Source organism: Rhea americana, unplaced genomic scaffold (genome assembly GCF_003343005.1).
Source record: "Rhea americana isolate MKP2758 unplaced genomic scaffold, rheAme1 scaffold_71, whole genome shotgun sequence".
Lineage (NCBI taxonomy): Eukaryota > Metazoa > Chordata > Aves > Rheiformes > Rheidae > Rhea > Rhea americana.
In genome coordinates this window covers 2,343,486-2,353,838 of record NW_028186879.1, presented here as the reverse complement: position 1 = coordinate 2,353,838, position 10,353 = coordinate 2,343,486, and positions in this window count along the sequence as shown.

The window sequence follows — 10,353 nt, the reverse complement described above, 5'->3', positions numbered from 1 at the left end:
AGAGAGAGAGAATTAACCTTCAGATTATTTCAATCTGGAAAATATTGCAGTATCTGTAAGAAAAAATAAATATCTTCCTCTGAACCATGTATCTCTGTAATTTTACAGTCTTCCAGAGTGCTAGGTACAAATTTTTTTTTTTTTGCTCTGTCTAAAGAATCTGGTATAAAGGAATACTTACGAACTGCTTAAGATGCTTCGCTGAAAATGAGCCATCTAATTCATGTCAGCTATTTCATTAGATTGGCCACATAAAAAGGAAATATTGCTTTGTATACTGATCATTGCATTATTCCACACTTACCTTGAAGTAAATCTCCTTTACTGAGGCTGAAACTAATAGGTAACAGATTTATATCTTAGGTAYATAGCACAATTGTGGTCCATCAAACACATGTCAGTTCATATCTGCATATTTCAAAATCTGCATTTTRAGGGAGAAGTAAGGGTAGGAGAGTTTGCTGCATGGGAAATGTTACTTCTATACAARTCATTAGGTTTGTCACCAGTGAGGGACTGCAGGAATACCTCGATAAATTCAGCACTACAGACTCTGCTCTTCCACTTTCCAGTTCAATATATTCAGCTACCAACACTTCTTCCTGCCTTAGCCCCTGATGGTATTACAACACATCCAGAACCTGTCCTGAAAATAATGAGGATTCAGTGCTGATACTACTGGGCTCTTCAGGATGCACAGATGAATAGTGGAGGAATATTGCCCCAGGCAATGTCACAGGTCAGTCACAAAAAGTACATCTCCTCCTAGTGTAGCAGAGCTCAGCACAAGCCTGCTCTTCAGTTCTAGCCTGGCTTTCCCAGTAAYACACTTGCAGCATAGACCACTTCAGAAATATTCTCCTTTTGGGAACTAAGTCATGCATCTTTTTAAAATAGAYGGGCTCCTTCGGCCCATTAGCCTCCGGATACTCCTGTTTGGGGTAGAAACTATTTCAAAGAGTTCTCTCCTTATCTGAGATGTCTCACTGTAGGCCYTGGTCTCCAAAGCAGTTGACCAGGAAATCAAAGACCAGGCTTTTACGGTCATCTTGGCCCAAGCGCCTCCATAGCTACACTCGCACTTCAATGCCCGTCCTCCCCTTTATTCTATGTATATTGAATAGTTACCTGTGGATCAGCACTGTTCCCCAGGGGAACATGGAGTGGTCTTGCATTGGTGGTGARGATTTGCTCCATGGAGTTGGGAAACATTAGTTCAAGTTGTTTCTAAGGAATCGTCTAGAAACTAGATGTCAAGAAGTCACTTGTGCTAGCCACTACAGTACAAAGAGACGAGAACTACCAGCTCTGCAGAGGAAACAGTGAACTAGGCTGAAGTCCGAGCTAAAARTTGGTTGTAGGCGCATACCCCTGGAAGAAGGTTGCGCTTTCTGGACCTTGAGATGGAGGAGGTGCCTCAGCTCCTCTGTCAGGAGGGAGTACAGGTGCATCACCTGGGCTGAGAATTAGCTCTACTGAAGCTCAGCTTGGCTTGTGTGGCACACTAGGTTGTTCTTCTGAGATACTTCATGTCTGGTTTAATCCACGCTATGGAGTACAGTCCAGTACCCAGATCCAACAGGCCTTAGCCTCAGACCTGGCAGCACAGTGGATGCGTTGCTGTGCCCAAGCAACCAGCCCGGCTGGCTGGGCTTATCAGCATTGTCCAAACAAAAAACGGACTCATTCCAGGGCAGAACTGCTCAGCACAGTGAACTCGGAGCTACACTGTGAAATATCAGCACAGGTCAGCATCAGTCCAACCCACCTGACACCATGCTTTGCCTTTCCCATGCATTCTCCAGGCACTAAGCATAGAGCTATTGGCTTTTACCACTGGACTCTCCACCCCACTGGAAATTCAGTGTTTAAATATTGTATGTACTCCCTATCAAAAAGGGCTGCTTGCACTTTTAACTTCACAGCTGAACCTGAGCCTGACGCTAGTCTTTCACCTGGCACTTCAGTCACCATGAATCACATTTATGAACTGAACAGTTTAGTTGCAAMTATTTGCTAATTATTTGCAGCTCTTTTACTGTAACCTGTGCTCTTCTCTGGATAGTTGCCCTTGGCTGGCAGTTCTTGATTTTATTGCKTGCAGAGCAGAACGTTAATCTGAGATAGCTACTGGAAGTCTCCTCCATCAGCTGTTATGAGAACTGTAAGAAGGTCCCTYGGTTATCCAACTTCTCCTTCTCTATCACCATACTGAGGATTACTTCAGTCATTAGTGAGGAATCAACATATATTAGATGCTCCAGCCTTTTCAGATGTATGGTTCTGTGTAGTGAGAGATGTTTTCAGAATGGTAGTAGTAAATAATTATTTTTAGAGCAACGAAAGAGTAGAACATGTTTAAAAAGAAAGAATACCGGGAAGAGTCTTAATTTCTTCATCTATTTTTGGGGATGCCGGAGAGATGAGCGCCTGAACCTACTTACACCCAGGAGGAAGAACTGGGGCCTCCCAGTATGTTAATGGCTAAAAGGCAGCAGAGCAGGAGCAGACTTTGGGCTCCCTGCAGCTTTCAGCAAGCAGCAGAGGGCTGGGATTTAAGACTTACCACAGCCCTCAGCATATCCTACTGCCGATCTCYAACCGGCTCCCTGATCTGCCCACTGGGTTTTTTAATCCCGTTCTTCAGTTTGTCTCTCTTGCCAGCCWGGTAAGCGCCTGTCCGAACCGCAGCTCCGAGTCCTGCTATGAGCAGGATGAGACATCCATCCCGGGTGTCCATTACAGCGTCCCCCAGGTCCCCGCTTGCCATGCGGGGCGCCCAGGCACCGCGGGAGCTCCCGCTGCCGGGAAGCGCTCCCGCAGCTGAACCTTGCAGTGCTCAACATCTAGGCGCCTCGCTCCTTCACCAGCTCTTGGGCTCCAGGGCGGGCTCCAGGGCCTGGGCTTTCGGCCTGCCAAGGCAGCAGGACGCGACTCCAGCACCCAACTTCACATGAGACTGAGCAACTCGCCCGAGGCTCCTGCACCGGCAAGRGAGAGAAACAGGCGCAACGGCCACGGGGCTCCGGCGACCCGTTTCAGATACGTTCCTTCGCCCATCAGTCATGCCCCAGAGGTGGTTTTTTCATCTCCTGCAACTTTGCAGGGAGCTGGGCTGACCAGCTCAGAGACGGTGGCTGCACAGTGGGCCCAAAGTCGTGGCGAGGAATCCCACCCGCCACTCAGTGTTTTCCCCAAGAAGCTGCATGGACTTTTTCCTGCCACGTTTGTGGTTTTTAATACTGATCAGATTTTTTTCAGAAATCAGTTTCTCTCTCTCTAAATAAAGCATGATAAAACATAACAAGCTACATAAAGTCTGCAAAAAATAGATCTAGAAGGAAAGATTACTGCAGAAAGAGGGGATTTTCTATTGTCTTTGTTTTACAGAAGGGAAAAAAGCAATTTGATTTATTGGTATTTTAAATTAAGCATTAGGGCTGAAAATGATAATGCAACAGCAGCATAACCACATTACATAAGTAGCCTCAGGCTTTTTCCAGTTTTAACTCAGTTTAGATGACATGAAAGTTCATCTGACAATGACAACAGCGAGCACGTGCCTACAACTACAGTCATATGAGTAGCAATAAAATAAGGAACTAAATCCAGCTGAGAGCTGCTTCTTAGAGCTGGATTAAGCGTAGCTAATGTTTCAAGTCACCGTAAAAACGTGTTCTGATCGTTACACTAGCTCTGAGCATTGTATGTGCTAGTGGATACTTAGTAGAWTTGATGGTAGGGAGAAAACCCCACATTGCACTCACTTTTACAATTTTTTTTCCCTCCACTGTATAAGTTTTATTTCCCCTACTTCTGTTCTGCATAGCTTCATATTAAGGGAATCAGGGCCCTTAAAGAACTATGACTGGCYGGACGGCTGCATCATTGATGCATTCCTATTCTGAGCCCATCACCCTCAATGAAGGTTTAAGAAAGCAATGAGGCCAAATTTATTTTGGTAGCATGAACAAGTGCATAAAGGCTTGACAACTCCCTCTTTATTCTAAACTTCAGTATTTAAATACTGAGAAATCAGAGATTTAAGTACCTGGACACTGTGGAGCAGAMGTCACTATCATATTATATTTTTTGAGGGATAATAAAAACAATTCCACAAAGTAAAAATTGATGAAAAAAAAAACAAGATGCCCTGAATACATCACTTCCTTCCCAAAAAAGGGAGCCGCTGCCTCGGCAGAGCATCCAGCTAGGGGCATCGTTGAGACAACGGGTCGTTGTCTTTGAACGAAGGAATCTATACCATCAACATTTGCCATTTTCTGTTAGGAACAAGACAGTTTTAATTATATTGCCTTCACAAACRCTTTACTTACCTTCTTCAGTGGGTGTCGATCCATTAAGGAGGAAAAAATAATTACACCAAGTACCCACTAATACTTTCAGAATTAAGCCAAAAGATACTTTTATTGTTCTCCAGTCCTAGGTCTGTAAGGACAAAAAGATGCCTTATACAAAGCGCTACGAGCTTTAAGCTGTTACATGGAATTTAACTCACCAACTGCTTAGCAGATAGAGGCCCCAAGAAAGCATGCTGTAATTCAGACAAGAATACAGAATGTTTCTTATCCATGGCAAAGCGGAAAACTCAGAGTAGCCCGACCTCTGCCAGGGAACTGCGGGGAGCTCTTCCTTAATTCGGAAATTGGAATTAAATGAAAAGTTATGGAAAAGGTAGATGCGATTTAATAACACCACCAAAAGTCCTTCTGGAGCTGGTACAGACTTGTAATACAGCTGTAGCTCCGCTTACGGGCCCAGACCCTGCTGGAGAGCGAGTTCTCGTGGCTTTGGAAGAGCCGAGATGCAGCGGCTCTTCCCGGCTGCGGTTACCGACGGACAAGCAGCTCCCCAGGGAGAGGGCAGGTCCCCGCGGGCACGCGGCCTGTTCCAAGCCCGCCGAAGGCGGCCCCGTTTGCTGCGGGCGAGCGGCCCAGCCCCAGCACCCGCTTCAGCGGCCGCGGAGGGGGAAGAGCTCTCCCGGGCCGCGCTCCGAGGGCTGCTCCGGGCGGCTCCTCCGGCCCTCGGCAGAAGCTGCCCAACGGTCCCTTTCAGAAAGGGCTCCTGTAATACCAATTTCCAAATTACTACGCTGTTGCACAGCTCAGGACAAGCGTAGTGAACCACCGCTGGAAATCCCAAATGACGTTTTCCCAGCTTGCCGACGCGCGTGGCTGTTACCGAGATGAGCAGCTCTTGGTGAACCCCGCAGCTACGCACACGCGGCTCATCTCTGCCTCAGCTGCCTCCTAAGCTGACCCATGCGGATGGGCACAGAGAGAGGCAAGAAAATAGCAGAGATGATCAGAAGCTGCACAGCCACGACGGTATTAACCACAACGGCGTATGCAGGACTGGATGCAAGCCCGCAGGTAGGAGAGCACTCTGTGGCAAACATTATGCTTTCAATAAAGTTTTGGAGAGAACTTGAGATGACAAAGCAGAATTTCATATATTCCTTCCCATCTTTAAGTAGAACAGGTCAAATCAACACCCAGGAATTTGAGTTCTTAAGGCTACATATAACTCAATCATAAATAACTCCATTCCTCCTATATCACAATACCTCAAACATCAACAGCAGTTCTTACTGCTAACCCTACTCCTTTCCCCACCTCTGAACTTCAGCTGACCAGCCTTTCTCCTGCAACAGTCCAGAAGCAGAAATTCATTTGCCCACCACTCCACGACCCTCTCTCGGTGCGTAATCTCGTCCACATGACCTCTGCTTGGGATGYGGCAGTCGGTTGAATTTCCTGGTTCACATCAGCTTACACCCCGCTCCTGGCTCTCTCTCCAGGCTGTCCTCTGGCGCTGCGGGTGGACCTGCTTGCTGCAGGGCGTACCAAGCGGCAAAGGCACCGCAGAGCTCTGTTCAGYCCCTCTTTGTACCGCTGCTGAAACCTCAGGGCTCTCCTCTCTGCACCATACCTCACAACATGAGTTATGATGGCTCCAGCTGGTTGTGCTTCGTGTTTCCCCTGCACACTTCTCTCTCCCAGGGCGTGTTTGACAACCAAAGCTACCATGAATTATTAGAAAGAATCACTAGAATAACATTTACAAGCTTTACCTTGATAAAGTGCACACCAGGCACAACAACACTTAGAGACACTGCTAAACACACACTCCTGCACAGTTACAGCTGCATTCACACTGGGGTTTCTCTCTCTTATGAAACGGAATTATAAAATAAAAGTTTCCTTTAAGCATAAACACTAACAATTTTTCTTCTACTACACATTCCTTTTTAGTATGCTTTCATAACAGCTGCCAACAGTCTCCTTTGACATTTCCTGCACCCATAATGAGCTTTCAAAAGTCATTCTAATAGAGGAGATAATAGCAATTGAAACATTTTTCTTGCTCATGTGCTGTCCTCATCACATTCAAGAGAAAAAAAATAATAACGGTTATTATCCTATCATGGTAATCACACTTCAACCTCTTGAACACATTGTGGACTAATGAGACATTTACCTGTCAGCAGATAACTTAGGGCACCAGAAAGACAGTGAACAGAGAAAACCCAACAAGCAAAATAAAGGGGTAATTGGCTTATAAAGAACCTCTTCTTCCACCAGCACATAAAACAAACATACTAAAAGCCTGAAGCGGGATTAGAGAAAAAAGGATCCAGTCTCTCAGAATACTTCTTATCGCAGCATTCTCACGACTCAAAAACAAGGTAAGTGGTGCTTGTTGCAGACACGGACACAGCACAGAACACAAGCTTTGGCAATCTCGTACTCCCATAGAGCGGGACTCATCCAGAGCAGCTACCATCAGTATCGAACACTATTTCTGAAGACTACCTATGCTCCTGGAGTCTTCTGAACCCAACACTGTCCTCTGCCAAGACAGATTCTGGTACCAACACAGCTGTCTTGTTTAGCGTTTCACTGCCTGCATAGGCAGCTTCTGGGGGAGGCATGGAAACACAAAGCAGACAGCAACATTTTTTAGGATGACTCATTCTTGCACTAAATTCTGAAGCTAGTTCAGTCAGTGCCAAAGCCCTCAGATCACTACAGCATCAGTCCTTCCTCCTCTTAGGCCAGCACTGCTATCGCAAAAGCCAAGAATGAAATGTCCACCTCCATTTTTGCCTTTATATAGCTTATATGTCCTACTTGCTCCTCTTTAACCACTGCACAGTGTCCAGCTTATTCCCATGTCCTGTCTCTTCTCAGATTACCTGGAGTGTTAATGGCTGTAACTACACGTGCCTAGATGTATGCAACTGAGGCACTGAATATGCTCTGGCCTAAGTCAGGATAATAAATCAACCAGCCATGAGGCAACACTAAGAATCAAAGTTAAACTTGGCTTTTCCCACCACTTACATACGCAGTTTAGAAAGTCTGTGCACATTCACTGTATCCAGCAACAACCACCTGCGAGAAGCACAAGCAGATGATGAATGTGTTCACAGAGTAGTCACTGTTGCCCAAAAAAGAATCCAGGGGACAGACGTTACGATTCCTGTGGCAGGTGATTAAAAGCTACTGCCATGACTTTGCAAAGTTTAGACATTTTCCCCTTAATGGTATTATCCAGATTCTCTGTGTAGTTCCAATGTCCTGCCTACTTGAGAGGATGCCAGGAGAAAATACTCAAAAACACACCTCACACTGATTGAAAAAACACTAGCTAGACACACAGGCTCTCTTCTTCTGCTTCTTAGCTCTTAAGCTGAGCACAGAGTAGTGCATATAATTAATAGACCGGCAGTCTATAGTCAATACCACAAAAGAAAGGTTGAGCTAGTTTCCCATACCTAGAAGTTACTGAATCATTCAGGAAACTAATAAACAGACCAAGTCATTTATGTCCTCTGTAATTGGTACCATCGGGTATGATCTACCCATAACATGAGTTTTAATCAATAAAGTTTATATACTGCTATTGTAAATGGACTATTTAATGCCCAGTTAGACTAGCAATATTAAGATAGTTTTATTTTAAGCCTTCTGGAGTTTGAAAACATGTACAAGTAAAACACTCATTACAAAACTCCATCTGCTAAAGTTTCTCCAGCAATATACATCAAGCATGATCCCAGCACAGAGATGTGATTTTTACAAGAAGCAATGCACAGAACAATGAACAGTAATACAACAGCCAGTCTTTCCAGACAGATTACAACGAAAACAGTTTTCTTTCCCTTTGCCACATCCAGCATTTGATTTTATTTATTTATTTTAACAGCCACATCTGAAGTTAAAATGTGGTAAGTAAACTCACTGTGGAAGTTGAGAGGCACTCAGAAGCCCTGAAAGAGAAAAGAAGCAGTATTTTTCAAGTTCACTATTTCAGGGGTAAAAATCCCTGAGAGCCAGAAAAAGGACGAACCCGTTTTCTTTGATGGAAAGATGTTTGTCAAGGGATGTTACTGACAGACAGCTATAAAGATGAGCTATATGACTGAAGAACAACAGTAAGACAAACAWGCAAACCAATCAGGTCTAAATGTAATGCTAAATAAATAGGAATGCTACTATGGGGAAGAGTTAGAAAAACTTCACAAGGAAAGCTTTCAGTAAAGATCTATACAGAAATAGGAGAGAGATGTGCGTGCTAGCCTCGTCATCAAGACGACAAAGGCTTTTACAGTACATATCAAAACTACAACCCACCTTAATTACAAATAGTACATAACTGACCTCAAGAGTAGAGCTATAAACAAGATTCAAGAAAATACTGCACCCTGACTTCAATGTCACCACAACATTCATTATTTGAAGCTAGTACACCAGGAGAAAAAAAAAAANAAAAAAAAAAAAAAAAAAAAAAAAAAAAAAAAAAAAAAAAAAAAAAAAAAAAAAAAGGACTTTTTAAAATGTATGTGTTGTTCATGTAGAATTGCTCAGGTACAAGTGTTTTTACTAGAACAGCTCACTGAATTCTCTGGGGCCTGGAAACTGATCTCAGAAAAAGTGGGCTCTAACCTTCAAGTCCCCAAGCTGCTGCTGGACATCAAATTAGCTCTGCTGCTGGACATCARAATAGCTCTGCTGCTTCTAATTTTTATGGGTAATATCCCAGCAGGGTCCTGTTCCTTGCTACATACTGGGACAAGGGTCCTAACTATATCCTTTCTTTCACCTATTGTGCCTACAGAAGTTGCAATTAAACTATGATGCTGCTCAAATTTCCAATGCTTTTCAACACGTAGATGTACCAAGCTAAGATCAAATATAAGGATATCCTCACTGTTCACTCAGGCTGATCCAAGCCTTCAGAATAGTTGAAGGAGGCTATAATACCTCCCAGTTTTCAGAAAATCCAAGGCATTGAAAAGCCCATTATATCTGAAAGACAGGTATCAAGCACTACAATAAGCAACGTCTAGAAGAAACAGAGGGCAGCATAAACAGTAGAAGTGAGTCAAGGTAGCCTCCAGGCAAGTCTAAAGACCTAATCCTGAACGTTCATGATCAGTCACAGGTTTTGAACTATTAGCAGCTAAATACAGAGTATGCAAGACCACTCTTCACTAGATCTTTAGGTCAGAACCTGAAGTACCACTGGTGAGGTATGACATAGTTTKAAAGTCAGATTATTAAATTCACTAGAAAGCAATTATTTATGTGATGTCCTCGCTCTAGCCATACTTGTCCAAGAGGGCAGAACTTTCAAAAACACACGGCCCATCCTCTCAATATCTAGTATTCTTAAGATGGAATTTATTTGTATTATTTATGTCACTTCCTYAAGAGGATAGTGCTTAAGTCAAGCCACCTCAGCACTAATTCCTTCCTTCATAAGGGACCATGGGTGACTGCAGAACTGTGCAGTCATTATGCGCTCAGTTTACCAATGTGAGAGCAGCAAGTTCAGAGCTCTGCTGCTGTTTTGTCTTATCAGACAAAAAGGCATTTGGAAAACTACAGGGAAAGACCACCACCTTTCCCTCAAATCCCCTGAAAGGTCACCGGGGGGTTATATTAACAGACATGTTGAACCACTGTAGTTTGGTATTGTAGTAACTTCCCCTTTAAATTAACATTATATATTAGGATGTTTGCTCTAGGTAAGATATAGGAATGCGCAGTTCTACAGAAGGACTGCTGCTCCACTTTCCTAACGGACCTGCTAGACTTCAGGCTTTTGCCTTAGATTTAGGTCACTAGTAATTGGACGTGTGTAAAACATACATGCTCAGTTCAGTTAATTAATTAATTAACTTAGTTAATTAATTAATTTCTTAGTCTGTTGATTTGGCAGTTGTCCTACTGAACAGGACAGTTGGATATTTAAATTTGTATTAAAGAMGACATCACTGCAATAGCTAACTTCCCCCAAAATGAACTCAACTCCTGTGCCAGC